The 26,667-nt window shown below is 39.9% G+C and overlaps 1 pseudogene; it reads left to right on the forward strand.

The window, feature by feature from the left end:
• Window positions 1–20,568, forward strand: part of LOC132362771 (ELKS/Rab6-interacting/CAST family member 1-like) — a 163,659-nt pseudogene extending 143,091 nt beyond the window's left edge.
• The last annotated feature ends 6,099 nt before the right edge of the window (window positions 20,569–26,667 follow it).

Raw genomic sequence — 26,667 nt, forward strand, 5'->3', positions numbered from 1 at the left:
AAATTTTTTTTCTTGTGATGAGAACTTTTAAGATGTATTCTCTTAGCAACTTTGACATATGCAGCACATATTTATAGTCACCATGCTGTACATCACATCCCCAGGACTTACTGTTTTGTAACTGGAAATGTGTACCTTCTGGTCCCCTTCACCCATGTCGCCCACCTCTGACTCCCCACTTCTGGCAGGCTACCGGTCTTTTCTGTGAGCTTGGTCTTTTTGTTTTTGTTTTAGATTCCATATATAAGTGCAGTCATAATGACATTTATCTACTCTGTCTGACTTATCTCACTTAGCATGTTCTCAAGGTCCATCCATTTTGTGGCCAATGAAAAGACTTTCCCCCTTTTTTTATGGCTGAGTAATATTCCTGTGTGTGTATACATACATACATACGTACATACCGCATTTTCTTATCTATTCATCCACTGATGGACACTTAGGTTGTTGAGAACACTTTTTAAGATGTATTCTCTTAGCAAATTTCAAGTATGCAACACAACATTGTTAACTAGAGTCGATATCCTATACGTTAGATCCCCAGGACTTATTCATCTTATAACTGAAAGTTTGTACACTTTGACCAACATCTTCCCATTTCCCCACCCCCAGCCCCTGGCAACCACCCTTCTACCCTCTGCTTTTCTGAGTTCACCTTTTTCAGATTCCACATTATAAGCAAGATCTTCCATGTTTTTAATATGTGGCATTTCCTTCTCATTCTTCTTTGCAGTGTCCATTTTTCTGCTTACATTGCCCCTCTACTCTTGGGTGTTGTCTCCTTTTCCCCTTAGCGCCTTTAACTATTTTTTAAAAATACTTATTTATTTTATTTATTTATTTTTTTGTCTGTGTTGGGTCTTGGTTGTGGCATGCGGGATCTTCATTGTGATGCGCGGGCTCTCTAGTTGTGGCGCACGGGCTCCAGAGCGCATGGGCTCTGTCGTTTGTGGGATGCAGCCTCTCTAGTTGAGGCATGGGGGCTCTGTAGTGGCGGCGCACGGGCTTAGTTGCCCTGCGGCATGTGGGATCTTAGTTCTCTGACCGGGGATCAAACCCGTGTCCCCCGCACTGGAAGACGGATTCTTAACCGCTGGACCACCAGGGAAGTCCTGTGCCTTTAGCTATTTATCATAGTTACTTTAAATTCCCTGTCTGGTAATTCCAACATCTGTGTCAAATATATGAGTCTTATTTTTTACTAGCAGGGGCGAGAGTGGGAGAAATGCCCTTTCCCCAGGTAGGACAAAGCTCTGTTAAAATTTTTACTCCTGAGGGTCTGTCTTTGGATAGAGTACACTTTGGGCATATTTCACAATTGTTACTCTTCCCCTCCTGCAGCCAGAACCACAAGGGGATTTTTGTTGGCTCTTCACTGTGAGACCCTGGTGTGGTTCCTGGATTAAAGCCCATGAAAGTATGGGCCCCCCTAAAACCGCCGGCCCTGGGACTTTCCTCACTCTTTTGCTTGTACGTCCACACTCAGCCCCCAGCAGTTCCTTAAAATTACCACTTAAGTGTTTCTGCTCACAGCTTCTGCTCCAGGTGAGCAGATCTCAGCTTCAGCTCTGTGGGTTTGCCAGTGTCTCTTGATGTTGGAGGGGTAATTTTTCCTGTGACCTCAGTTCTCTGATAGGTCCTAGAAAACTCATTGATTTTCTGTTTTTCAACTTTTTCTTGTAAAAATAGTAGTGATGACTTCTGAGTTTTTTACATGTTGGAACTGAAGTTCCAGTAGCTTCCTGTATGGAACAGGCCTACTCATTCTTGTTTTATGAAGGTATTTGTATGAATTTTGCTGTTTAGAATAAAATCTAAAAATATAATAAAAACAATTTATTAATTATATTTGGGAATCAGCTTTAGTTTTATTCATTAACACATAACTGTTTATGGAATCAGTAAGTTAACCTATGCCCAGGAATTTGAAAGTAGATCACAGAGATTTAATTAACAACATTACCTGTCTTATACAGCTTTTTCAGTTCTGCTAGATGTTGAATGAATTTGACTATTTTATCATGTCTGTTTCTCAACTTAATTTATATTGGAAATTGCCTTATTGAAAATAAAAAACCCTTTGACTTTAAAAAAATGTCTTAAAATAAATGAGAGCATATTTCCTAATGTAAGATTGAGATAAGAGTCTAGTAATAAAATGTAAGACCCAGAATAATTGTTAAATATCATATTTCAGATTTTATCCCATTCTAGTAGATAAGTGCTTCCCTAGCATTATTACATTTTAAAAGCAGGGCAGTGAAGTAAGTCAGACAGAGAAAGACAAATACTGTATGATCTCACTTATATGTGGAATGTAAAAACCAAAAACCAACCAAAAACTGAACTCATAGATACAGAGACCAGATTGGTAGTTGTCAGAAATGGAGGGCTGTGTGTGTGTGTGTGTGTGTGTTTGTATAATGGGTGGAGGTGGTCAAAAGGTACAAACTTCCAGTTATAAAAAAAAAAAATGTAACTGTGTAGTGATATTTTGTCTATGTAATATTTAAGCAGAGAAGAACCTTATAAATTGAAGACTAGCTATTAGATGTTTGATAATCCCCTGTTGAAATTGGAGTATAGGTGGCTTCTGGGGACATGGTTTGCCCACTGCCACTGTATGTATATCTGATAGAACTTGGACATTTTCTTTGTAGGCACACGAGGCAGCATCGGAAGCCAGAGCCAGTCCAGAGATGAGTGATCGAATACAGCAATTGGAGAGAGAGATTGCCAGGTACAAAGATGACTCTAGCAAGGCCCAGGCAGAAGTTGACCGCCTCTTGGAAATCTTGAAGGAGGTGGAAAATGAGAAGAATGACAAAGATAAGAAGATTGCTGAGTTGGAAAGGTAAGGAAAGGGAAGCTGAAGAGGCACTCTCTATGTTAGAGAGGTTGAAGGATGGTTTTAAAACTATGTACTTTTCGGGACATATTTTTCCAATATATCTGCCTCTCAATTTACTTTATTACCTACTTTTTATTCTAAGTCAGTGTAGCTTCACTGTTGCAGTCTCTGAATGGCAACACGGAGTGGGAATAGATTGGGAAGCTATGGACTTCAGCATCATTGATTGGAAAGAGAAAGTATTCATTGATTAAGAAGTTAAAGTTTTCTACTGGCTAATCAAGAGAGTGCAGATAGCCACTTGCTCTCTCATTATTTATTTATCTGTGTAAGGAACAAATGAACCTCAAGTTTAAGGAGTTAAAATTTTTAATTGGTTTAGACCTTTTATGTTGAGCCGTTGCTCTTTTGGGCTGTGAATTTTTAGACTCTGTATTGTGGAGAAGCAAGCTATTACATTGGTACATAGGTCAAATTTAGAAGGAGGGACATTTTGAGGACAAGTTAGGAGACTTGGATGTGATTTTTTATTGAGCTCTGACTTTGACTTCTTCAGAATGAGCTTTGTTTAAACAGAACCAGCCAGATAGCTCTCTTGGAATTTTCTTTGCCTTTTTTTCTTGTTAGGGTATTTTGTACGAAAGATAAAGCGTATGCCTCTTGGCCTCTTCCTTTACACCATGTATTTAACATAAATTCACAAGTGCATAGAAATAGTTCTTCCAGTAGAACTGCATTAATCACTGTATTCTGAACAGTCAGAGAGACTGGCAGTGACAGAATGAAGTCATTAATCCGTGTGACTCCTTTGAGCCTGATTCTTAGAAGTATTTTATTTTCATGCTCTTGAACGTTGGGAAGTAGTAGACTACTTTCATAAGTTGTTTACTAAGTTTTAAATTTTTAGGATATTGGTAGACTTGATATTTTCCCCTAGAAGTAACTTTTTCCTCTTGTTCTGTACCCATAGAATTTTGATTTTCAAAAAACTAAAAGGATAAAGTCCAACCCTCACAATTCTTCTTCACTAAGTTGAAAGTGTGAATGAATGAGCTGATCACCTACTCATTTGTTTCCTCTTATTTTGATATTAACTCTATTCGTGTTTTCTGGTCTGGTTCTGGATAAGATGGGTGGATAAAGTTCTTTAAGTCAGAATTAACAAATTATCAGAGTCTCAAGATTAGATTATGTATGTTTTTTGTACGTCTTCCCTGTTTGCACTGCATCTTTACCCCCAGCACACGTGCACGTGCACACACACACACACACACACACACTCTCTCGTTACATACTTACATAAGTACATGCCTTTCTTTGCTTTTGTGTCACCCTGAAATCAACAGCAGTACTTCATAGATGTAATTTATTTTTATTTTATTTATTTATTTATTTATTTTTTGAAATCAGACTTTTATTCAAATCTTAATTTCATAGATTTTAAAATACGATACTTCTGATGGATTAGTGACTTCCCACTAAATGTATTTCAGTCTTTCAGAAAAGAAATTTCTTGATAAAGTTTTTGTTTTTTTTTTTTTTTAATAAATTTATTTATTTATTCATTTATTTATTTGTTTATGGCTGCGTTGGGTCTTCGTTGCTGTGCACAGGCTTTCTCTAGTTGCGGCGAGCGGGGGCTACTCTTCTTTGTGGTGCGTGGGCTTCTTATTGCTGTGGCCTCTCTTGTTGCGGAGCACCGGCGCTAGGCATGCGGGCTCTAGAGCGCAGGCTCAGTAGTTGTGGCACACGGGCTTAGTTGCTCCGTGGCATGTGGAATCTTCCCCGAGCAGGGCTCGAACCCGTTTCCCCTGTGTTGGCAGGCAGATTCTTAACCACTGCGCCACCAGGGAAGTCCCTTGATAAAGTTTTATTTTTCAGTTTGATTTTTTTGTGTTAGAACTCTGCATTGAAATTATTGCTTGCTATTCCAGATACCTTGCTTGAAAAATGTTTCAATTCATTTTTGGACCCAGTACTGATTTTGGGAGATGGACGTGATTTGAACGAGAGTAAGAAATAGAATTAAATCTATATTTGATATCCAAAGCACACCAGATAGCTTTTATTAGCCACTATATTTCTCACATTTGGGGAGAGAGTTGTAAATGATCTGTTCTTTCCACAGAATATTACTTATAAATTTGAACAAGTACTATAGAATTTTGTCCTCTGGTCATGTAACATTGTAATCTTCTTTTAAGATTCGACGCACAGTTTCCTGGCTACCGAGAAAAGAAACAGTTTTAAAAACTCAATTGCTACTGGCTTTGTAATTTGTTATTGAGCAGCATAGTTTAAGAGGGGAATAAAAGATGATTGGAATTATTTTATGCCTTTTCTTCCCAGAGTTTTAGTACTGAGCTGCGTGTGCGTGGCTGCTGTGTTTCTTACTAACCGTTTGCTTCTTATGTTGCTGTTCCACTGTTTCCTGGGTGTGGGTGTCTGGCTCCCTGTCATTCCTCATCTGAGTTTCTTCACCTTTCTTTTGGCGTGTCTTATCCTGGTCCTATTCCATTGGGGTTTTGGTCTCTGTGTCTGTCTGTGTTCATGTCCCTCTTGGCCATGCTGTTTCCCAGAAAGCCAGCCTCCCGCACTTTGTACCTTCCACGCCACATTTCTGTCCCTGCACCGTCGGGGGGGTTTGTTTGGGACTTCCTGGGAAAGTGAGTGTTAAGTAAGGCTACAGTTGTGTACTCGAGGAGTTGCTGCTGCCACTCTTGCTGCTGCTGGGGCTTGCTGGGGGTTTTGCTTGATCAGAATTAAAGACCAGCCGGTTATATATCCAGTTGAACAGTACCTCTTAGGTCCATTGCTTGTGGATAAAGTATGTGTTCTCTCTGCTAAGATTCTGATATTGTTGGATATAATTGTCTTATTCTTGGTTTCTAGCCCATCTTTTATGTGGTGGTTCTTTTGCTGGAGTGCCCTTTAAGTAGTAGCCTCTCAGGCGATGCAGCTGTAGTGCCACACCCTGATTCAGGAAGTAGCATGCATTTTTACTGGGTGTTCAGCCACCTTCTAAGTGCAAAAATGACAGCAGAATGTTATCATTGGGCTAAAGAAAATTCTTATTATTCTTTTAAAATTTCCTAGTACTTATGTAAGATTCTCCAGTATTAATAGGTTTAGATTAAATCATGAAGAATTCCCAGACTTATTCTTTGTGGTCTTGAGAAAAACAAATAGTCCCTTACACTGCTCTTCCAGAACAATGGTAGTTCCTGTCAGATGATTTAGTGTTGTACCAGTGTCTTGAGCTACTGCAATTTTAAAACGAGGATTATGTAGGCCTACCCATACATCTGCAAATACAAAATATTTTTCCCAATTAAATCGAAGAAGTACTATTTCTAAATTTATATTCCGTACTGTGGTGTGTATCAGTTGGAGTTCAACCAGAGAGGCAGAACCAGTAGGAGAGATACATACATATATTTATATATATATGATACATATATATCCGTTTTATTACAAGGAATTGTCTTGCATGATTGTCAGCAGCTGGCTAAGCGAGTCTGAAATGTGTATGGGAAAGCTGTCAGGAGGAGATCACCTGCAGGATAGAACTCCCGTGGGCATGGGCCAGAACGGTGGTCCGCAGGCAAAATTTCTTTTCTTTCCTTGGGAAACCTGCTTTTAGGGCCTTCCAAAGAATTGAGATAGCCCACTTCGATTATCTGGGATAGTAATCTCCTTTACTTAAATGGATTGTAGGCTTTACTTATATCCGCAAAATACCTTCATAGCAACGTGTAGATTAGTGTTGGATTAAGTTAACTGGGTGCTGTAGCCTACCCAGGTTGACACTTCAAGAAAGTCATCACCTGGCGGTTCTGGATAGTCTCCACAGATGATTTTAAGGGAGAAAATAATAGTAAAAACAAACCTAAAGATTGACGTGTTATATAAGTAGATTGATTTCGATTAGCATGAGGAACCCAAAATGTAAATTGAATATTTCTCTTCTCAAGTGAGCATATTATGGTTTCTATTTAGATGCACGATGAATAGCCTTTTCTTTGGCATAATGTTTAAAATGTTTAGTAATGTAGGCTGATGAAATTCTGATAGTAGTATCTTTTCAGACTCCTGAAAGAATTGCTTGTTGTCTGCTCTTTCACTCACGTCCCTTTAGCTAAATACCCATGCCATGGCAGTATACTGGGAGCATTATCCCCCGTGCATAATTTTGCTTCTGTATTTGCTTTATTACCTTTTTTTTTCTGATACAGAAGCACTAATGAATCTGCAGAGTTTGGTGTTTGCACTAGAAATCCTCAATTTTTACTCTAATGTGAGGTTTATTTAAATTACATTCAGCATCCCACTTAGCAACTTTTATGTTTGGAGAATGACACCCATCTTCTGATTTTTCACATAATTTAGGTATCAAGGATTGCCTTTGGTTTATGAAAGTTAGGAATTTTCAGTGATGTAAAGAATAATAGAATATTATTGTGTAACTTAAATAATTTATAAGAAATTTGGATTTACTGTATTTCCTGATTTGTGGGAATATAAAAACTGGAATTTTAATGGATGTAGATTTCATTTGGGGTTGTGTTTTGAAATTTATAAGAGGGATTAAAAGATGAGAAGAAAGGACATGTTTTCTTAGACATGTTTAATCTTTGAAAACCCTAAAGTTCTTTTTATTCCTTATTCCTTTTACCTGGTTACTCTCCCTTTAAATATGCATCTCTAAAAACACTACTGTTAGTAAGATTTGTAGTTATCAAGCTCTTGAGAATAATAGCCAATCTGTGAGTTTAGTTTTTCTCTCCGTAACTCACTCTCCTCTTTGCCACAAAGTATATACCCTTTCCTTCTTCATTAATGAATGAATGAATTTTTCTACTTATGAAGGCTCTTATTTGCGGGTCACTGTTCTGGGCTCTGGGGACACAACAGGGAACAAAGCAAACAAAATCTCTGCCTTCCAGGAGTTTATCATCTAGCCTCAGAAGACGAAAGCTCCAGCAAGGAGCGGACTTTTCCTCTGTAGGCAATGCTGGCAGAGGCGTTCTTCCACAGCTTGCCGGTACCTAGAAATTTCAGTGAGGAGGTTTCCATTTGCGGTCTGGTTGAGCTCTCCTGGGAAGTCATACTTAACATACTCAATTGATGTGTGCCCCAGGATACAGAATTATTACGGAAAAGGGACTTCTTGTTGAACTTCAGACTCTTAAGTCTGGTCTTCTAATTTTTGTGACCAGTATTAAATGATAATGGCTTGAGAGGTTGTTTGGATAGAAGGCTAGCAGGTTGTTTTGGATCCTAGGCTCCTAATTTTAGGTCCTAGAACTGTAACGTAGATGGAGATGTAAAATGGAGAGGGAAAGCCAGGATAGTGTGCTGCTACTGGTACTATTCTGACAAAGGCAAGAGAACCAGGAATCAGTGTTGTTATTTACATACATACACACACACACACACACACACACACACACACACACACACACACACATACACACACACACACACGTATAGGTACATAAGCACATTTTGGGGCCAGTCTCGTAAGTAGATTTATATTAGGTTTTTATTAGGAGGAAACTTAGTTTTTCTGCTTTGTGATGGTTGCTTTCATTTTCTTTGCTAACTGTCTTTTCCAGACCTCATCTAGAACTATTAGTTCTAGGCTTTTACATCATGATTAAACTTAAATTTTGTGGACTAGCAAGAAAACTTAACCTGTGTTTATAATGTTTCCAAGGGAACTACATTCTGGTTTATAAACAACTGGCTCTATTAAACAACTGGTATATGATGTATTCATAAGATTTGGAGCTGCTTGATTTTTTTTTTTAAAGCAAGGGTGTTCCCAGTTTGCTCAGAATTCAGGCTCAAGGTAGTTAGCCCCTGAATTAACTGTCTAAATTGCTACAGCAGTAACTGTTAACCTCATTTTGGTAAGTGAGAGGAATCTATACTTCTGTAGTTCAAGATGAACATAATGAACTGAGCTTGAACACAAAGAATGGGGTCGTTTTCCCATCATGCCGGGAGTGAGATTTAGTCTGTGGTGTTATTTGCACGCGTGCATGTGTAAGAGAAAGTACTTCTCTGGTGGTATTTGGAGAATTTAGGGAAGATAGTTGCTAGGCTTAAATCCTCATGGCTCGAAGATATGACCTTTTAAGTTTTTTTATTTGTTTTTAAAGCTTACTAGTACCTGAAATTTTATGTAATGAAAACGGAGTTATTTTTACTTTTTATAAATCTTTCAAAATGTGTTGGCAAACTTAGAGTTTACAAGATATTTCCAACTTTTGGTCTGATATTAGTAGATTTAACTCTGTTTTCTTTAAAACTGGGCTTTAGAATTAGGAGGTGAATGCTTTTTTGTTATCTGCTTTTTCTGAGTATTTTCTCTTTGACTAAAATTTTCTTTCCCCTTATTCATTTGTGGGGATTTGACCCCTTTTAATTGTTATCTTTTTTTGGGGAAAAAAAAAACTTTACTGACCTCTCTTAGGTAGTAATGTCTCTTTCCTTTTTTTTTTTTTTTTTGTGTGTGTGTGTGCTTTTGTTATAGTATCTATCACATTCTGTCCCAGGACTGTACATTGTTGTGGGCCCAATAAATACATACATTAAAACGTAGAGACACAGCTCCTTTCTCATTTTACTGTCTAATCATCCCACATTTCTTCACTTTTATCTTTCCATCCCCCACACATTCAGACCGTTGATCAAGCAGATGGAGATTTAATAGTCCCTTATACCCTTGTTTGTTATAGTGAATATATTTTTATATTTGTTTCTTCTATATGTTTGTAATATGTTTACCATTGCCCATATACTTTTCTTTCTGTAAAAATATAAGTAAACGCATATGCATTAAATATTCTTATTTAATATAATTCAGTAGGATTACTTTTCTATCTGCAGGTTAAACAAAAGTATAGATAACCTCTCTCCTCTTCTGTCACAGTGAAATACCAATTCTAACTTGTATTTTTACATTTTAACATCACTGAAACTGGGATACGTGAATAAATAATGGCGTGATTTAATTGGTATATATTTTTTTATTTCTTGGTAATACATAAAGTAATGGCACATCTTCTTCCTTTGGTGAATTGATATTGAAGATGTGCGCAAAGAGAGTGAATAAAATTATTTCAGTGGCTGGGGGTGGAAGGAAGTATTTCCAAATTAACGTTATCTTCTCATGTATTCCATTTTAAATGTGTGTAGCCAGCTGAATATGTTTACTATTATCATTAGATATTTGACTGTTTTAACTGCATCCTGAAAGTTTATTTGCTTAGGTTGACCTAAAATTTTTGTTGACATTTTCATTTGGAAAGTGGGTTTTATGTTTGTGATTTTATATTGGTATCACAGTACATTCAAGCATCTATGGCACAGTATAACCTGAGAATATAAACCTACATATTTAATCTTCATATTTGTAAATATTTTTTCTGTAAAGAAATCCCGAATTGATCATTCAGCTTAATGTCTTCAGAAATCTCCCATAGGGAAATTAATATTAAGCTGTATATAGATTTGGCGTAAACTAGTATACAATTGATGAGGAAAATGGTTCCTTAAAGCATTTCCTTACTTTTAAATTTATAGTCATGTATCTTTGATCCACGAAGGACAGTGTTGGTGAATGTGGTCTTGACGTAGCTGGAATAGAGGAGAAATGAGTGTGGTGATTGTGTGTGCTTTCTTGAGGGAGAATGGGTTGTGTTTAAAAAAACGAAAAGAAAAAGGGAAAACGAGATGCTGCGAGTGTTGTAACGGAAGGCGACTGGTTCTTTATCAGATCCTGCTGGCTTCAGCTTGCTTTCTGGGGGGGGGCCGCTTGTTTCTTCCTTCGTCCTCCTAGATGAATTTCACTGATTTCATTTAAAAGAAGAATAAATCACACCGCTTTACATAGTCAGTTCTATTAGGCCATCTTCCTAAAGTTTCTTGTGGGCACAGCACCTTATAATTTATTACAGTCTTGATAGAAATTTTGATGGTTACCTCAAGTTTTTACTTGACACTGGAAACATTAGAATTATATATAGTTATTCTATATGCAGATTTTTTTTCTCCTAAATTTATTTCCCAAGAGCTAAAGTTTGATGCCAAAGTGAAATATGACTCCTGAACTGTAAAATAGTTAAAAAGATCCTTAAGGTTGCTCACTCTCGACAGGAATAAGCTTAATTTTTCTTTTTTCAGGGATTTTCTCGTGTCTCATATAAAACTTTGCATCTATATGAGATTTCAGTGAGTGTCATCACTGATCTAAAATTATTCTAACGTAATGTGTCCTAACCAACAAAAATAAAAAAGATCATTGGGAACAGTCATTTAGATAAATGATTGGCCTCTCTTTGACTTTGAACATTGTCTGCATTCTACACTGTTTTCCAAATGCCAAAGATCCGTGGATTTTTGTAGATCCCTTCAGGAGTCTGTAAGCATCATAGGACATATAAAGTATGTCCAGGAGGTGTGTCAGTAGACCTACATTCCTCTCACGGATCCACTACGTATTTGCTGTGTGGTTGTGAGGAGTTTTGTTTGTCATTTTGTTTCTCTGTTTTTCATCTATTTATCTTATGTGATGGCGATCATAAATCTTGTTATCCTTGCCTTTCATTATTCTGACAATGAGTTTTAAAAAACTCTCGTTTTAGTACTGAAATATTAGAAAACATTAAAGTGCAAGTTGAAATGGTGCTTGCATTCAAGAAATAAACTTCTTGTTTTAGATTCTTAAAGTAAAATTTAGATCCTGAAGGTGAGCTGGATGGCACTGGCTGTTAGAAGTCTTAAGTATTTGGAGGATAATATCGATACTACTTTCAATGAAATTGATTAATTTTTAAAAAGGGAAAACTGCCTGTTGTTATGAAAAGCAGTAATGAACCTCAGGGGCTTCGTGCTAAAGTAGGAATAGGAATCATGGCTACTTTGCATCTCTTTCTGCTGAGCAGTATTGGAAATGAATTGATGTTTATAGAGCCATATAGTCTTCATTATTGCTTTTAGATTGTGCCTTTGGGGGTGGATTTGATAGATTTGGAATGAGAAATAATGGGTGTAATTAGGGAAACATTATTTTCACATTTGAGAAAATTATTTCAAAATCTTCCAAATGAATTAGAGTTCTGTTTTCTACAGAATAACTGAAGCTGTCAGTGTTTTTCTACTTTTGCTCCTGGATGACTTGGGTCTAAGACATGGACTGGGGTGGGTAAAGGAGTTGTCAGTTCTAAGATGGGTGTGTCTAGAACTAAGCTGACTGACGTTGTAGGATCACAGTTAGCTACTTAAACGAGAAGGGGAGCAGCTAGCCTTCTTTTCTTTTCCTTTGTGTTTAAGAAACTACTTTTTTTCCTGCCCTAGGAAATGGTAAATTTTAGACAAAATTTGTTCTTTTAGAAACTTACATTAAGGTACAGTGGTGTAATCTAATATGAAAATACACTTGTTGAAAATCTGAAATGACTAATTTTTGTTGCCAGTGCAGAATCTGTGTGACGCCTTTCCCTTCTCTAATCCTGTGCTTTATATTTTGTCTATGTCTGTGAATAATATTATTTCTGAATATCGCCCTCACTAAGTTTTTTCTAACGTTCTCTTTCACACTTTCTTCCTGGATTTGTTGTTTCCTTCAGTCTCACCTCAAGGTCAGTATGCTTGTCCTAAAACAAAGATATGTAACAGAACATTGTATACTAACGTTGTCTTGAATTCCTATAAGCAACTGGAATGATGGAACTTATCCCAGGAATGAGATGTCTAGAAATTCAGTTATGAGTGCAGAAGATGTCATGAATCTTAGATTTATCGGAAGAGTGGATTCACGGTTCTGTGCTTCAAAAGATAGTGAGAGTGGTCAGAAAGCGAGAATCAGACTGACCAGGTTTGGACTGAGAGAGAAACGAAGATGAAAGGAAGCCACTAGAGGAATGAGGAGGTGAAAAATATTGCTTTAATTTTATTCTGTTTTCATCCAGAGACATTCTGGCTGTTATAGGGAAGATTAACCAAGATGGCAGAGTAGAAGGACGTGCTCTCACTCCCTCTTCGAGAGCACCAGAATCACAACTGGCTGCTGGACAATCATCGACAGGAAGACACTGAAACTCACCAAAAAAGATACCCCACATCCAAAGACAAAGGAGAAGCCACAATGAGACGGTAGGAGGGGGCGCAATCACAATAAAATCAAATCCCATAACTGCTGGGTGGGTGACTCACAGACTGGCGAACACTTATACCACAGAAGTCCACCCACTGGAGTGGAGGTTCTGAGCCCCACGTCAGGCTTCCCAACCTGGGGGTCCGGCAACGGGAGGAGGAATTCCTAGAGAATCAGACTTTGAAGCCTAGTGGGAATTGATTGCAGGACTTCGACAGGACTGGGGGAAACAGAGACCCCACTCTTGGAGGGCGCACACGGAACAGTGTGCACATCGGGTCCCGGGGGAAGGAGCAGTGACCCTGGGGGAGGCTGAACCAGACCTACCTGCTAGTGTTGGAGGGTCTCCTGCAGAGGCGGGGGCTGGCTCTGTTTCACCGTGGGGACAAGGACACTGGCAGCGGAGGTTCTGGGAAGTACTCTTTGGCGTGAGCCCTCCCAGAGTCTGCCATTAGCCCCACCAAAGAGCCCAGGTAGGCTCCAGTGTTGGGTTGCCTCAGGCAAAACAACCATCAGGGAGGGAACCCAGCCCCCACCCATCAGCAGTCAAGTGGATTAAAGTTTTACTGAGCTCTGACCACCACAGCAACAGTCAGCTCTACCCACCATCAGAGCCTCCCATCAAGCCTCTTAGATAGCCTCAACCACCAGAGGGCAGACAGCAGAAGCAAGGAAAACTACAGTCCTGCAGCCTGTGGACCAAAAACCACATTTACAGAAAGACAGACAAGATGAAAAGGCAGAGGGCTACATACCAGATGAAGGAACAAGATAAAACCCCAGAAAAACAACTCAATGAAGTGGAGATAGGCAGCCTTCCAGAAAAAGAATTCAGAATAATGATAGTGAAGATGATCCAGGACCTCGGAATAAGAATGGAGGCAAAGATTGAGAAGATGCAAGAAATGATTAACAAAGACCTAGAAGAATTAAAGAACAAACAAACAGAGATGACCAATACAATAACTGAAATGAAAACTACACTAGAAGGAATCAATAGCAGAATAACGGCGGCAGAAGAACGGATAAGTGACCTGGAAGACAGAACGGTGGAATTCACTGCTGCGGAACAGACTAAAGAAAAAAGAATGAAAAGAAATGAAGACAGCCTAAGAGACCTCTGGGACAACATTAAACGCAACACCTGCAGAGCTGGTGCCCAGGCAGGGTGAGCTCTGGAGGAGAAGGCTTCCAGAGTCCCCAACAGTCTCCGCACGGTGGCCCATCCGGTGCCAAACACCTGCCACCCACAGCGAGAAGTCCCAGAAGAGTTCGGGCTCTTTGTCCTTGGGCCGGGTTTCTCCACGGGCTGGGCTTGCCTGTGGCCCCCGCCCCACCCCCGCCCCCGCCTGCCCTTGCTCTGTGACACGTACAATGGAATGTCACAGCACCAGGCTGAGCTGTCCAGTGCATGCTAGACCTCGAGAAGAGTTAGAAGCTAGGGAGAAGCTCTCCCACTTTCACTCTCTTTTCTCAGATCAGGCAGGCAGCAGCTCTGATATGGAAGCTATGGACACCACACCTCCTTCCCAGGCCGGCATTGTCCATTCTGCCCCTGTTTTCCCCAGCCCCCCATTTACGGCTTCGGCTGCCATTGGTCATTCAGCAGGCGGCACCTCTGACCCTGAAGCTATGGACACCACACCTCCTTCCCGGGCCGTCACTGTCCATTCTGCCCCCGTTTTCCCCAGCCCCCCATTTACAGCTTCGGCTGCCATTGGTCATTCAGCAGGCGGCACCTCTGACCCCGAAGCTATGGACACCACACCTCCTTCCCGGGCCGTCACTGTCCATTCTGCCCCTGTTTTCCCCAGCCCCCCATTTACGGCTTTGGCTGCCATTGGTCATTCAGCAGGCGGCACCTCTGACCCCGAAGCTATGGACACCACACCTCCTTCCCGGGCCGTCATTGTCCAGTCTGCCCCGTCTCCAAGTAGAACTACTACCCATTTCACACCGCTGTTCCAAGTTCTGGGAACACACCACCCAGTGGTAGCAATGCCTCAGCCCGTGCCTCGACTCAGTTACCTGAAACGCCGGCCAAAAGATAGACCAACCTTTCAAAGTTATGACAGAAAGCTGAGTAAGTTTTACGCTTGGAATTGCAATTACTGTTATTAACAAGCACAACTGTAGTGCTTAGACTACAACAAGTACTATTCTAAGTGCTTAGCAAATATTAACTCACTGAATCCTCATAATGGCAACCCTATAGGTATGTAATATTCACCTTTTTTTGGGGAAACTGAGGCCCAGAGAGGTTGAATAGCTTGCCTAATGCCACACAGTAAGTAGGTGGCAAAAACCCAGGACTAAAACCAGACCGTCTAGACTTTCATCACTTTGCTGTGTCACCTTATTATAAGTTGTGGTTAGGGAAAGGACTAAACTGACAAGACTCTGAACTAGAGAAGGGAGAAATGAGAAAATGGGTGATCCTAAAAACTAGAGAGGATTTAGGCTCAGAAATTTCTGGTGATGAGACCCGGAAGAACAAGAACTTGGTTGGAATATTAACTTGGGGTAGTATCTGAATCCATCGAGAAATGGTCTTGTTTTCTTTAAAATTTAGAAAGGCCAGTTGGATGAAGATGAATGAAAAAAAAAGTAGAAAGGAAAAGAGGAAGGTGCCTTAAGTGAGACATAACCTCTTCCCTCTAAGTACTGGGGTGGGCATCCTGTGGGAAAGGATGGAGCTCTCTCTACCAGGTTTGTCACCAGGATGAACAAGGAGAAACACGGCAACCACTGTACTGGTTTTGATGATCCCTCAAAACCAAGGCTTCAGTTTCCAAGAACGACCTACAGTAGCGTACCTACCATGTGTCAGACATGCCACCAAGTGTGTTTCCAGGCACACATTTTAATTGGAGAAATAGTTCCTATGAGGTACGCATTAGTTTCCTAGGGCTGCTGTAACAAATTACTACAAATGTGCTTGCTTAAAACAAAACACACTTATTTTCTTATGGTTCTGGAAGAGAGAGGTCCAGAACCAGTTTCCCTGGGCTGGAACGAGGAGTTGACAAGGCCGTCCATCCTCCTTCTAGAGGCTCCAAGGGAGAATCTGTTTCCTTGCCAGCATTCCTTGACTTCTGGCCACATCAATCCAACCCCAACTTCATCATCACATTCTCTTTGGAGTAAAAACTCCCTCTGCCTCTCTCTTATGAGAATACCAGTGGTTACATTTGGGTCCATCCAGGTAGTCCAGGAGAATCTCCCCATCTCAAAACCCTTACTTTCATCCCACTGGCAAAGTCCCTTCTGCCATTTAAGGTGACATTCACAGGTTCTGGGGATTAGAATGTGGACATTTGGGGGCAATGGTATTATTCAGTCTACTACAAGGTAGATACTATTATCTTTCTCAGATGCAGGAAATGAAGTTGAGGGAAGCAATTTGTCTCAGGTCTACAATTTCCAGAGTAGAGATTTAAATTCTGCCAGTGAGACTTTAGGACACACTCTAAACAACTTTAATCTGTGTCCTGAACTACTGCATAATCCTTGGTGAAGAGTCACACTTGGGTATCAAGACCCAATTGAATACAACACTATGTACTGTCTCACCTTTCACTTTATTTGCCTGCTGTATTCATAAGTCTTGCCCAGAGCACAAGAGTTCAGAAAATTGTTATGCAGGTTTACTAAGAGAACGCATTTACTGTTTGATGTGCGTGGAGTAATGGAAGGTTTTTTAAAATAGAATATGCCACCAAGTAGTGTTATCACCATTTTACACATTTAAACAACCTGACAACAACAACGAAAAGCTACAGATGCAAAGGTGTCAGGGACATGTCTAAAGGTTAACTGCCAGGAAAAGGGCTGGAACCAGATGCCAGATGCCCAGGCCTGAATTCATCCTGTCCAGTCCTGATTAAGCACCTGTTCAGACGGCTTGTGGCTCATCACCCAACACCTGAGTCTTTATATCCCAGCTTCAAGACGGAAATTAGCCGAGGGATCACAGATACTGTGCTAATCACTAATTCGTAATCTGCTATCCCCATCCTTTGTGGGACAGAAGTGGGCACTTCTAAAATCCTTTTCTGCTTGAGAAAGAGCAGAGCAGCCTTTGCTCCTCTGGCTGTGGCCTACTGTGCTTTGCAAAGGTGATTTGGCAAGTGCAGCTGCAAACCCATCTCCAATATCACACATCTATGGAAAATTCCAGTCAGGTTTTGGACCCAGTCACAGTACATTTTCCTGAGGATCAGTAATGATTTGCTGAGGATCAGTAATGCTCTCCGTATGCTGGCTGACAAGGGCATGACCTCTGCGCTTACTATATACTCCCTTTGTCAGCTCCGCTCTGACACAGTTGTCCGCGGGATTCCTTAGGAATATTGGAGGTATTTAGGCACAATTTCAGGGGCCGCTCTTGCCTGTTTCCTCTCATTTCTTAATCAACATTTCCCAGTTGAGACTATAAATAATTCAACTTGGGTGGGTTATCAGAGGCATTCTTCCCTACTCTACTCCATTTGAATCTCTGTGCTCTTCAAGTTTCACATACGTGGCATCACATATTTCCCATCATCGCTGTTTTCAGCAGTCAGGGCTACATAGGTCATTGGCAAGTTCATTAGCCTTTCCATTTCTTTCCCTCTTGACTCTTTAAGAGTGATTTGCTAAAGACTGTCCGCTTCGATGTTTTACAAGGCTCAGTGGTACAGAGGCAATATTGGAATTCTGCCCTGGAGAAATAGACATTCTGTTCATTGTTCTCCTCCTCTTATAGAACAGGAAAGAGATGCATCTATCACACAGTTACTCAAGGTTTCTCTAATCTTCATAAGACTGGTAATACTCACATTTTCTGTTGGAAGGTAAGTTGCATTCCATAAAATTAAATCCACACCATATGAGAACTTTAGTCTAACCTCTCATCTATTGATTCATGAGGTTTGACTCACTGAGATTTTCCCTCCTCATACTATTGTGAAGAAAAGGAATTGTTGGCCAAATCCATGGTCAGATATTTATATTTGGTTTCCCAGTTTGTCAGTTATCTTTATGTTTGGGTTGCCTTTTGCTGTGCAGAATTCTTTAATTTTTATCAAGTCAAATCAACTCGCCTTTTTCTTTATGATATCTCAGTTTCATGTTCTGCTTAGGGACAGACTTCCTCATAACAAGAGTATGATTTCTCATCCTATCTTACAGTCTTCTAGGTATTTGTTTCTTGCAATGGAATGTTACCCAATGTATGCTACACATGCAGTCCTCGCTCTGAACAGTTTGCCCATGCATGAATTTCAGTTACCATGATTTAGTTAAATAATCCCAGGACCACAACAAAACCATCAAATTTCAGTTACTGCCATATTAACTGTGAGGAAGGGCATAAAGTACAAACTTCACAGCTAGTTCTTAACTCCACAAATCACCCGGGATATAACAGATGTGTATCATGGTCAGTGAACAATCAGGTCCCTTCTTTCAAAGTCTGTAGGTGATTGGTCACTGTGCATGTTATTCAGTTCACATACAGACAGCAAGGTCCATGTATTGCTTAGAATTGAACCGTTTAACCTTCAAGTATTTTGGAATTTTCCAGCTTTGTTTTTCTTCTTGACTTCCAGTTTGACCTCGCTGCAGTCTGAGAACAGACTTTATATGATTTCTGACATTTTAAATTTGTTAGAGTGTGTTTTATGGCCTAGAATGTGGTTTGTCTTCGTGTGTACTTCATGTGAGCTTGAGACAATGTGTATTCTGCTGTTGTTGAAGTAGTCTGTAGATGTTTATTGTATCCATTTGGTCGATGGTGTTGCTGAATTCAGCTATGTCTGTACTGATTTTCTCCCTGATGGATTTGTCCATTTATGATAAAGCGGTGTAGAAATCTCCAGCTATGATAGTGGATTTATCTCTTTCTCCTTGCAGTTCTATCAGTTGTTGTCTCACGAATTTTGATGCTTTGTTGTTAGGCACATAAACATGAAGAATTGTTATGTCTTCTTGGAGAATTGACCCCTTTATCATTATGGAATGTCCCTCTGTGTCTGATAATTTTCTTTGCTCTTAACTCTGCTTTGTCTGAGATTGATACAGCTTCTCACACTTTCTTTTAATTAGTTAGCATGATGTAGCTTTCCCCAACCCTTTACTTTTAAGCTATATGTGCCTTCATATTTAAAGTAGATTTCTTATATTTGGATCTTGTTTATCGATCCTCTGTGACCATCTCTGTCTTTTAACTGGTGTATTTATACCATTGGTATTTAAAATGATTATTGATATCATTGGATTAATACCTACCATATTTGTTACTGTTTCATATTTATTGCCAGTGTTCTTTGTTCCTTTTTTACATTCCACTCTTTTTCTGCCATTTCTCGGTTTAATCAGGCATTTTATATGATTCACTTTTCTCTTCCTTGAAAATCCAGACACGATGCACTGGTGAAATTCACTGCAGTACATAGTCCTTTAGAGATGTGGTGTTATAGAAGCATTGCATAGTCTTATGATTAGGTCTCAGTCTTATAATGAGCATGTGCTCCTCAGCTATGAATGTCACAAGTGCCTCTCAGTATTTTCCCTCACCTTAGGTGAAACCCAGTGGCCGGCAGGGGTCACGGTAGGATATTTCCCTTCCCCCAGGTCAGTTAGGCTCTGACAAAACCCCATAGGTTAGGCCTCTGGTAAAACCGTTTCTCCTGAGGGCAGGCCTTATGAAGAACAGCAGAATGCTCTGGTGTATTTCAAAATTGCTCCTTGCACCCTCCCCCTGCCAGAATTCCAAGGGGATTTTCCTTTGACCTTCACCTGGTAGTCACAACCTGGTAGAGCTCAAGAGACAAAAGTCGCAAAAGGATAGGGGCTTCCCTGGAGTTTTTACCTCACAGACTTTTCCACACAAGCCTCCAGCAATCCTTCAAATATAGTTCAGGTTTTCCTACCTCACCATTGCTTTCCACAGAGATTTCTGCTCTTGGGTTTCTGTTCCGGTAAGTTGTTACTCTCTGTATCTGCCATCTGCCTCTCCAGTTTTGGGCACGGTGATTTTTCCTGTGACCTCACTTCTCTAATGAATCTAAGAAGAATTGTTGATTTTTCAGTGTGTCCAGATATTTACCTGTTAGGACAGAGTGGCAACTTCCAAGCTCCTTCCTTGCTGGACTCAAAACTAGAAGTCTCATAAGTTTTTTACAATGGAATAAAACATGTTAATTTTCAGTACTTCTAATGTTTTAGGTTGCACTGTATTAACTAAATACAAGATTTACTAATTTTTTTAAGTCTATCTATAACTTTATAACAAACAAGAAAGTTTCTAGTGTTTTTGTCAGAAAGATTTTAAGGTCATAGAACAATAATATTTTCCCCATCAATCACTGAGATCAACTTTGCACAGTTCAGCTTCTGTGATCATTTTTATAGCTCCACAGTGAAGACAGCCTGTACTTTATTTACCCTATATTTTATTTCTCACATATACATGGGTTCCTATTCTGCTTGAATAATCTACTGATGTACTGTTACAGCGTATTAGATTCTTTTAAACTACTGAAATTTGGAGTGTGTTTTGATATTGGATATGGACATTTCTTTCCTCATTCCAACTTTACCCTACTTGAAAAAATCTGCTTTATGGTGATAAATCCCTGTTGATCATAATGACTTTTTAAAAAGAGCATGATTACTAGATCACTGTATGGTAAAAGTATGTTTAGTTCTGTAAGAAACTGCCAAGTATCCTGCTAGCAACAAATGAGAATTCCAGTTGTTCTGCATCGTCACCAACTTTGGGATTTCAGTATTTGGATTTTAGCCATTTGAATAGGTGTGTAGTGGTATCTCACTGTTGTTCTAATTGAAAATTCCCTGATGACATGGAACGTGTAGCATCTTTTCATATGCTTATTTGCCATGTGTCTATTTTCTTTGTTTAATCATAGTTGTTTTGTTTTGTTTTTTAACCGCCTACTAACTCTTGTCCTCCTGTGTCTATTTACATTGTCCTTTTTTTTTTTTTTTTTTGAGCTTTTAATCATTTAGTCTTTTTCCTGGTATGTCCAATTATTTTTTATATTAAAATTGGGCTTAACTTATTTTAGGAAACTATTAAGATACCTCCACATTCTGGATGCTGTTATCGTTCTCTTGAAAAGATTTCCTTTTGCCCATGGCAGACAGTTACTATAGGGACTGGAAACCTTAGTCCATTCTCAGTTTGAGCTCCTTCAAAGCTGTTTTTCAGTCTGTGTGAAGGTTGCTCTATTTCTGTCTTGTCCTTCCTCTACGGGTGTTGCCCTTTGGGATTACCATGTGAAAGTTTGGATTCTCCCTATTCCCAACTACCCTTGTATTTGTTAGGCTTTAAATGTAATGGTTCCGCCAGCCCTGTGAGACTAAGGATACGTGTAGCCTGTCATTCCATTAGTTGTTGCTTTTAGCTTGAGCTCTTGCCGTTTGGCTTCTGTGGTTAGAGTCTTTTGAACTCCTTGGCTTTTCAGTTCCTAGGCTGTATGAGTTGAATCAGCAAATGCCCCAAGGAGAAAAGCTGCACCAAATGTCAAGTTTGTGTCTGTGTTTCCCTTCTCTCCAGAACTTGGCCCACATGTCTCGGTGTCTCGCGAACATTCGGATGCCGGCGAACAGATGTTTTCTTACTTTATCCAGGTTTTCTAAAATTTCTTTAGACTTCACCTGATCTTACGTTATTACTGAACTATCATCTCAATTATCCCTAGGAAGAAAATTTACAATTTTATGTTTTATTTTTTTATTTTCTATATTAACTCAGTTTCTGTAGAGACCTTTTACCTGATTGTTCAGTCTAGTTCCTGTGTTACCAGTAAGATGGAGATAGGTGGAGGCTAAGAATATTGGGGGGGAAATCACTGATGAATGATAATGTCTCGTTCTTTTTGTTTTTCCTCTCCTTATTTACTCTGGCAGCCTACATTTGCCCTTCTTGATTTGACCCAGTTGCCCAAATAAGCAACCCACTCTGGCAAAGACCTGACTTTACTCTCATAAATGTCTGCATGTTAGGATTAGCTAGATGATGACCACCATGCCAGAGTTCTTTGTGTGACCAGTCAGAATGGCCATCATCAAAAAATCTATAAACAATAAATGCTGGAGTGGGTGTGGAGAAAAGGGAACTCTCTTGCACTGTTGGTGGGAATGTACACTGATAGAGCCACTATGGAGTACAGTATGGAGGTTCCTTAAAAAACGAAAAATAGAACTACCGTACGACCCAGCAATCCCACTACTGGGCATATACCCTAAAAAAACCATAATTCGAAAAGAGACATGTACCACCATGTTCATTGCAGCACTATTTACAATCGCCAGGACATGGAAGCAACCTAAGTGTCCATCAACAGATGAATGATAAAGAAGATGTGGCACATATATACAATGGAATATTCCTCAGCCATAAAAAGAAATTGAGTTACTTGCAGTGAGGTGGATGGACCTAGAGTCTGTCATACAGAGTGAAGTAAGTCAGGAAGAGAAAAACAAATACCGTATGCTAACACATACATATGGAACCTAAAAAAAAAAAAAAAAATTGTTCTGAAGAATCTAGGGGCAGGACAGGAATAAAGATGCAGACGTAGAGAATGGACTTGAGGAGATGGGGAGGTGGAAGGGTAAGCTAGGATGAAGTGACAGAGTGGCTTGGACATACATACACTACCAAATATAAAACAGATACTAGTGGGAAGCAGCCACATAGCACAGGGAGATCAGCTCGGTGCTTTGTGACCACCTAGAGGGGTGGGATAGGGAGGGTGGGAGGGAGATGCAAGAGGGAGGAGATATGGGGATATATGTATATGTATAGCTGATTCACTTTGTTATAAAGCAGAAACCAAGTCACCATTGTAAAGCAATTATACTCCAATAAAGATGTCTAAAAAAATGTTAGAGAGTAAAAAAAATCAAAAGAATTGGCCACACTCCTCCAACAGATTCTCTAACATTCAGCAGAAGAGAATTCACACTGAATCTGGTTTATGAGTAAAAGACAAGTCAACTTTAAAGTGGATCACAGATGACAACATTTCTTTTCCATGTGCCTGCTTTGGAGCCATATTTCTGCTGACCACTCAAAAACTTCCTCTTGAGTATTCTGTGATATATTAGAACCAGGAATAAGGGATGTTAGTGCTGGAAGGGTCAGCCGGTGGTCTGCCATTTAATTCACATATCCTTTCTGCACCAGACTCTTTTAAGATCATTGAGTTAGCCTAAGAATTTTGAAGCTGCGGAATTCAAGACAGTACATTACAATATGCCAATATTACTATTCTCCTGCTCTGACATTCCTCACTGACGGACAGATGAAGGAGGAGAAGGAAGGGCAGTCACCAGTAACTGAGAGTAAATGAAACTGGAATATTATAATTCAGTATCATTTGAGTGACTGAATTGGCTGGCAGAGTGTTCTCCAGTTAAGGGTGAGGAAAGATTAATTCTGCACATGACACCACTACTGTATTTATACAAGTCTACTGGGACAGTTGTTTGCCTTGAATTGTTTTCTTCATTCATTTCGGTCAGACAGTTGTGTTGACTGATTTTCCTTTCTGATGTATGAAATGGCTGTTTGACTGAATTTACCATTTAATTTCCACTAATGCACTGTAAAAACAATACATTAGTCAAATTGGATTGGCAGGTATGAAAATGTTTACCCCAGAACTAGACAGAAATATAATATTGCCTTCTACAGAAATGTAAGTCATATGCCCTGGATTTGGGGGAAATGTTCCAATTTTAACTATTTTGCCACTTTTCAAACATGTAGGGTCACTGATCCCATAGTAAAAATAAGAAGATCTGTGAAGTCCAGATAAAAATAGTTTTGTGTCACTCTGACAATCACATAACACAAAAGAAAAAACTATTAGGAGATAAATTTTACTGAGTTTCATACTTATCAAGAGGTGTTTCTGTGTAAACTTCTGAGTCTTATTCTACAAGTTCTTTAGGAACAAACATTTCAAATATATTCATAGAAAACCCTCTTTATTTATAATTTCATTCTTCCAATGTTTATAGTTACTATGACAGGCCATTTCTCCATGTCCCATCCCATGGTTCTCTGCTCCCATTGAACATTTGGAAGTTGGTGGCATGAGCAGGAAAGTGAAGCAGTTTTTGAGATTATTGAATAATGTTGATGTTATAAAGACTGCTTTCTTCCACAGTTGACAAACTTATTATGGTACCGATGGTTGGATACTACTCTTAGAGATGAAAAAGGTCTTAAGGCATCTTCCATATTCCATTCACCAATCTGTGTTCTTGTTCAAAGCAAAATTAATTCCTTTCAAAATTAACATATTAGCTTAATAATAATTTTTTTTTAATTTTTATTTATTTATTTATTTATTTATTTTGGACTGTGTTGGGTCTTCGTTTCTGTGCGAGGGTTTTCTCTAGTTGCGGCAAGTGGGGACCACTCTTCATCGCGGTGCGCGGGCCTCTCACTTTCGTGGCCTCTCTTGTTGCGGAGCACAGGCTCCAGACGCACAGGCTCAGTAGTTGTGGCTCACGGGCCTAGTTGCTCCGTGGCATGTGGGGTCTTCCCAGACCAGGGCTCGAACCCGTGTCCCCTGCATTGGCAGGCAGATTCTCAACCACTGCGCCACCAGGGAAGCCCTTAATAATAATTTTTAATCTTAAAATAATCTATCTGTGAGAATGGGAATTTTTGGTGGGAAAAAGTGACAGAAGATGGGACAAGGAGAGAATTCATAGAAAGACAAAACAGAATTTTTTTTTTTTTTAAACAAAGGATTCTGGGTGTTTTTTATTTGTTTTTTTTTTTATTTATTTATTATTTATGGGTGTGTTGGGTCTTCTTTTCTGTGCGAGGGCTTTCTCTACTTGCAGCAAGCGGGGGCCACTCTTCATCGCGGTGCGCGGGCCTCTCATTATCGCAGCCTCTCTTGTTGCGGAGCACAGGCTCCAGACGCGCAGGCTCAGTAATTGTGGCTCACGGGCCCAGTTGCTCCGCGGCATATGGGATCTTCCCAGACCGGGGCACGAACCCGTGTCCCCTGCATCGGCAGGCAGATTCTCAACCACTGCGCCACCAGGGAAGCCCCAAACAGAATTTTTTAAATGGTGGGTACGAACTTCTGTTTCCAACTATATCAGTTTACCTTAGGAAAACATACTAGAAAGGCCAGAGAAATCATAAGCAACATTTGACTGTGAGCGTTAGAAAGCTACTGAGGTAGCCATGACCTAGAAGAGTAAAATAGAGAAAGAAACTCACTGAAGTGAGAACAATATTCTGCACGTGCTTTTCTAGCCCAGTCATTTAGAAACTACCGATGAAGAGCAAAAGTCTGAGAAACCAAATGTGACTCCTAAGAGGTAGAAAAGCCAGTAGATCTTAGGACAATGTCATAGGACTAAGGAAACCAGAGTTGGAATTGAGAAATAACAAGGCAGCTAGAATTTTAAGGACCAAAATCACAGAGAGAGTAAAGATTCAGAGAACTGAGCTGGATTCAGCAACAGTGTTCCCTTGCAGTATTTTCCATGTATAAATAGGTAGACAAGGCAAGATGCTAAGAAGTCAAACAAAAGCTAACTGAAGTCAAAGCAAAGACTTAGTTGGCTCATAATGCTGAAGAGACAAAACGGGGGTTCAGAACCTATGAAAGATTTCTGGCCCAATGGAAAACTAATGATATGAACTAGGACATTGGAAGTCTCTACATATGTGTGTGTGTGGGTGTGTGTGTCTGTGTGTTAGGAAGGTTGATGCAACGTCTACATTGAACCTGATAAAGAAGGAAAATGAGTATGAAGTTGGTCCAGTGACTGAGGTGTGATGGTCCCCTCTGCTCCCTACCGAAGAATAGGAAATTCTCTCCTCAAGAAAATACAGTTGGGCTTCCCTGGTGGCGCAGTGGTTGAGAATCTGCCTGCCAATGCAGGGGACACGGGTTCGAGCCCTGGTCTGGGAAGATCCCATATACCGCGGAGCCACTGAGCCCATGCGCCACAACTACTGAGCCTGCGCTCTAGAGCCCGCGAGCCACAACTACTGAGCCCACGTGCCTAGAGCCTGTGCTCTGCAACAAGAGAAGCCGCTGCAATGAGAAGCCCGTGCACCGCAACGAGGAGTAGCCCCCGCCCGCCGCAACTAGAGAAGGCCCACGTGCAGCAACGATGACCCAACGCAGCCAAAAATAAAATATAAACAAAGAAACAAAAAAAGACTTGTTAGAAGTCATTTATCCCCAAATATAGGATTTCTAACATCAAATTTGATGCCTTGCATGTAGCATCATGCTTCCTCTCCAAAGTAATAAAACTGAATTTTTGTAATTTTAAGAATATTAGACATGCCATGTTATATTAGACCTATAGACCTTAATCTATAAGCAGTCATTTACATTTTGAATGAGATCTGTAGACAGCGATATATATTCACTTTTTAGGACTTATTTCCTTCTCAAGCTTCTATTTCTTGCTACAAAGTAAAACGTTTTGTTTCCTGTTAAAGGAGTTCTAGGCATTGTCAGTGGGTAAGGTTTGTGGTGGTAGCCAGAGTACAGAGATCCTGAACGTGGGGACATCCTTTTGCCATTAAATTTCTACTGTGCCCGAAGCTGGGTTGAATAGTTTTAGGCTGTTTGAGGTCCCAGGAAGA

Source organism: Balaenoptera ricei, chromosome 3 (assembly GCF_028023285.1).
Source record: "Balaenoptera ricei isolate mBalRic1 chromosome 3, mBalRic1.hap2, whole genome shotgun sequence".
In the NCBI taxonomy this organism is placed as follows: Eukaryota; Metazoa; Chordata; class Mammalia; order Artiodactyla; family Balaenopteridae; genus Balaenoptera; species Balaenoptera ricei.